Raw genomic sequence first — 5,355 nt, 5'->3', positions numbered from 1 at the left:
ACATGTAAATCTCTAATACATATTCATTTACCCCGCATATTTTTCCCACACACCATGTCTCAACAAAATCCTTCATGTTTGCATTTCTACTATAATACTTAAATTCCAGTTTTAACCGAGTTGTGACCAGGGATTGGAAGTGCAGGATCACATTACATTGCTCGGGTGGCTTGCCCTTAATTTTCGCTTTTCGCGACAAATAGATGGCCAGTTTAGCCTCTGACAATAAATAATTCAGAAACATTAACAATTTTTCCTTTGCTGAAGTGACCCCAAGGCCAAAAATAAACAACCGTAGAGAAAAAGCAACATTAACTTGACCAAACACATTGTTCAGTAAAAGAAAAAGAGGACACAATCGTATGCAATCAACATACCCATGATGGAAATGCGAATGGTTCGATGGATGTGCGGAGTATCGTTGAGAGAGAGGAAGACAAATGATGAATTGCGAAAGATGATGGGAATATTGCCTGTGATTGATGCTGTGAAGAGGAACAGGTTGAGATGGTTTGGTCATGTGTTGAGGAAGGATGAAAGTGACTGGTTGAGAAGAGTGATGGAAATTAATGTAGAAGGAAGTAGAGGACGGGGAAGAACGAGAAAGACTTGGCTAAAGATGGTGGAAGAAGAAATGCGGGCAAGGGGGTTAACAAGGGGAGATGCAGAAAATAGGGCAAAATGGAGAAGATTGTCATGGGGACCGCAAGGCTAACCCCCGCTCTAGCAGGGAAAATGGCCTTAAAATGCATGTTGTTGTTGTTGTTGTATACCCATAAAACAAATCTTCAATATTATTACAAAAAGGGACAGATCACCGATACCATGGCATCCAAACGGTTTACAAAAGTGTTTGTTGGCAATACCCCATGAGCCAGTCTCCATTGTAAATCACCCGACCTTTTTGATACGGGTGTACCATACATCGATTTCCATTCAGGTTCAGAAGGGGGGCCATTAGGTAAAAGTGCTTTCCATCTCATAACTCCTGCTGCATAGGTGTGTACATTAATCAAAGAAAGACAGAACTGGTAAATAGATTTACTCTCAAGACTACTAAATAAACAAGAGCCAGTACTGACTGGGGAAAAAGTAGAACCCGTGAAAGCAACAAGTAAGTTAGGAAGCGAAGGATTATGGGATGCCCATTTAACCCCAGCACTCCACTGCAACCCAAGTCTAAAGGATGTACGAATGACTTCTACAAGTACCTGACCTGCAGCTCTCATTGATCTGGTACCAGTAATCTCAGCGACTTCCTTGGCAGATCTCCAACCACAATTTGCTGAGTCACGAAGATGCCAGACATTTCTGATGCCACATGAAATGAAGTTCTGGGAAAAACAACGGCTCTTGGGAACCTGGGGAAAGAGTGGGTTGAGGAATAGAGGTTCTCCTGCAAACATTTTAACCTCATAGGACTCCTTTTGGCGGCTTACCACTACGGCTTGCCAAGCATTCAACAAGCTCTGGTAGAACAGAGGAAGGTGGGACACATCAACTTTTTGGGATTCGATCAAAAAAGTCTCAAGGCCGTAGCCGAGCATTCCAGCTTGCCTCAGTATTCGTTGTGCCACAGGGCACCAGGGCAGTTTTTCAGCATTGAGCAGACGTTGTATTGACTTCAGCCAAAACGCTATCAGCCGACACTGTAGGTCAATGAGCCGATGTAGTCCTTGAGCCAACCGGCCATATTTTGAAGTGAATGCTCCGGCGGGGGGAGTAATTCTCATTATAATTTTCCATTAGACCAATGTCTCAAGTGTCAGAAAAGGTGTGATGGACATCTGAGAACGGTAGCTTAGTGCCCGGATGGACGCCATCTTTGAAACCACCCAGCTCGAAAATGCCCATTTGGTGGGGTACAGTTGCACGTGTATCTGGACTTCTATACTAGCTATCGATGTGCGGTTGACGACTAAATATACGTCCGATGTGTACCGTCTAAATAAAAAATAATATGAAGCATTTTGTTTTAGATTAATTATTATAAAAATCAATTATCGAAAAAAAATCATATATTTTTCAATATTTTATTATTAGACTTGTACTTTTTTTAGTGAAACAACACTGGTATGATTTTCCAAATTATGCATTGTGCTACACCGTTTATCTGTCTATAAAAATAACTCAAAAACTAAAACATATCATCCACCACGAGTTTACACAAAAAATATATGAAAAGGCATGCACTTTCCACAAACCGAAACTATGTCAGTTGGAATTTCCCGCCGATAATCAACCCACAGAACCCAGTGCCGAAAGTGACGTCAGTCTATTCTATATCTATATTCTATATTCTATATCTCAGTCTGAGATTTGTTGCGGTGACCTGATTAATTTCTGAGAGGGGGGGGGGGGGGGGGGTGGGTGGCTTAAGAACTAAAAGTGAACATGTTAGATGGCGCCACATACAACTCTATTATAGAGTTGTATTGTGGCGCCATCTAACATGTTCACTGACTTGGATGAGTATGTCTATGTAAGCTGGCGAGCTTTTCGGATATCGGAGTAATCTAACGTCAGTCTTTTTGTTCTTTCAGCTGAGATGGCCGGTGTCGAGGCGAAACGGGCGAAGATTGAACCTGAGTCCGGAACGTGCATCCTGTGCAGCAAGAAGTCGCCACTCTCTGAACTAAGCAAGGCAGCGGGCAACAGTTCTTGGAAGACATTGTGTGACGCAGCCGCAGTTAGAAACTTTTATCCAATTCTAAAGCTAGTCCAAGAAGGCGCAGTTGAACTTCCTAATATTCCAATATTATACCATAGGGCTTGTAGATCAGACTTCACTCACAAAAACCACCTAGCTACTTTGACCAATGCAGCTAGAAGTTCTTCAGTTGATACTGGCGATGCGGTGCGACGGCGATCATCACGGGAAGAGACAGGATCAACTTCAACGGTCTACGATGATAAATGCATTTTTTGCCAGCGTGCTTCAAAATTCATAAAAGGCAGTCGTACCCGTGAAACAGTTGTCTTGGCTGTTGAACTTCGAGCAGATAAGACAATAAGAGATGCTGCGACAGCTCGCAATGATGAGAGAGTTTTGGCATTGACTACACGAGATATGGTTGCAGCTGAGGCTCACTACCACTTCTCCTGCTATAGAAACTACACACGGCCCCAAAAACCTCAAGTAGAAACTGACATTGAAGATAATATCGAGAAAAAAGAAATGATACGATGTATATTCAATTTCATTCGCACTGACTTGTTCTTGAACCCGAGGATTGTTCCAATAGTTGATGTTGCAACAGATATCCTGTCTTCAGATACATTTTCAGTTGATGTTCGTGACTCCATCAAGAAGAATCTGCAGCGCACATTACAAAGAGAGTTTGGAGAATCGCTCATCTTCTTCAATGTGAAACACCGTGTATACTTGATGCCCGATAATCTGACAAAGCGAGAGATTGCTGCAGAGTGCGTAAACCTGAAAACAGAAGTGAAAGCATTTGAACGAACGGACGGTGAAAGTAACATTGTGCGTGCAGCTACTTCACTGCGACACCAGATCAAAGATGCTCATTACAATGAACGTTGGCCGCCTCAGCCAGCAGAACTCACTTCAGATTACGTGAAGATACCAGATTCTCTTCGTGTATTTCTGCATACTTTGATTTGCGGGAGTGGGGGTAGCTCTGCGCGTGCCGACACACTGGTATGGTCGATGGCTCAAGATATCATCAATGCTGTACACCGGGGTACCATCAGAACATCGAAGCATGTCCTACTTCCGTGGGTCATGAAAACGCTCACCGGTAATACAGAGGTCATCAGAATATTGAATCGACTCGGGCACGGATGTTCGTACACAGTTCTGGAAGAAATCGAGACAGCGCTATGCATAGACAAATTAGCAAGTGTGGAGAAAGATACAGTACCACTTCCGTCACATGTGCACCCTTCGGTCCCGACTGTATTAGCATTCGATAACATCGACAGGCTAGAGGAATCGCTGAGTGGTGGCGGAACATCGCATCGCGTCAACGGTATCATCGTCCAACCGAAGTCGCAGTCGTGTTTGCCGCCCCAACCTCCATCGGCAGTATCCAAAGCAGATAAGAAGCGATCTATCCCGTCATCCAGCGATTTAGTTCCAATATACAGCGGTGGGAAACGAGAGGGCCCACCTGCAATCAAGCCTGCAGATCTTTCTGACACTCTTGCAGGCGCAACATCCCTTGCGCAGCGCCGAAATCACGTATGGATTATGACTCGCATGCTGGAACCATGCGACCAGACAATCAGTTCGTGGACTGGTTTCAACATCATGACTAGAGATCGTGTTCAGGTGACGGAAGATGTAGTTGGCTACCTGCCGACTATAAACGCGCCTGCCACAGATATGGCAACAGTGCAAGAAATCCTCAGAGAAGCTCTGAACATCATGTCATCACTTCAGCTTGAGCGTATACCGGTGGTGCTAGACCAGGCACTATTTGCTAAGGCGACCGAAATAGCATGGAAAGATGTCGATCGATATGGAAGAATCGTGCTCATGATGGGGAACTTCCATACCATCTGTAACTTCATGTCGAGCATTGGGAAAATGTTTGGAGATGCAGGCCTTCGGGATGTAGCTGTTGAGTCAGGAGTAATCGCTGAAGGTTCCATCAACAGGGTTCTGGAAGGCAAGCAATACAACCGTGCTGTGCGACTCCACAAGTTGATGTACGAGGCACTAATGCGCATCATTTGGAAGGGCTTCCAGGTGTGGATAGAAAGCAATCATCCTGACAAGGAACCCCAGATTCGAAGCACTGACCTCAAAATTCGCAGCATCAAGGAGGATGTTTGCCACGAGACTCTCGCTGCTGCTCTCGATGATGATTCATGTGTACAGAGCTTTGACATGTTCGCGAAATACCTACATTTTCTGCGAACCAAACATGGAGACCTGGCTCGCTTCTGGATGATGTATATTGATATGGTAGAGACCCTGCTGGGGTTGATTCGTGCGGATAGAGAAGGCGACTGGATGCTTCACTTGGCTTGTGTCAGAAGAGTGATCCCTTGGTGTTTCGCAATGAACAAGGTGAACTATGCTAGATATCTACCAGTGTACTATGCACAGATGACGCAACTCCACGAAACATGCCCCGAGTTGTACAGGCATTTCAATCAAGGCTACTTCTCCGTACAGCTTAGACCAGGGAATCCATTTGCCAGAATCGCTGTTGATCAGACAACAGAAGAAACAGTAAACAAAGATACGCAAACAGCTGGAGGAACACGAGGTTTTAGTCTTCGACAAGGGGCTGTGTCACGATACTATCTAACTGCAGAAAATCGGGCTACTGCACTGAGGCAACTACGAGAAACTATCCTTGTGAATGGCAGCGACACATC

The sequence above is a fragment of the Myxine glutinosa genome, chromosome 10 (assembly GCF_964187855.1).
Source record: "Myxine glutinosa chromosome 10, kmMyxGlut1.1, whole genome shotgun sequence".
Taxonomy (NCBI): domain Eukaryota; kingdom Metazoa; phylum Chordata; class Myxini; order Myxiniformes; family Myxinidae; genus Myxine; species Myxine glutinosa.
The sequence above is the reverse complement of the archived record's forward strand: the minus strand, read 5'-3'. Positions refer to the sequence as shown.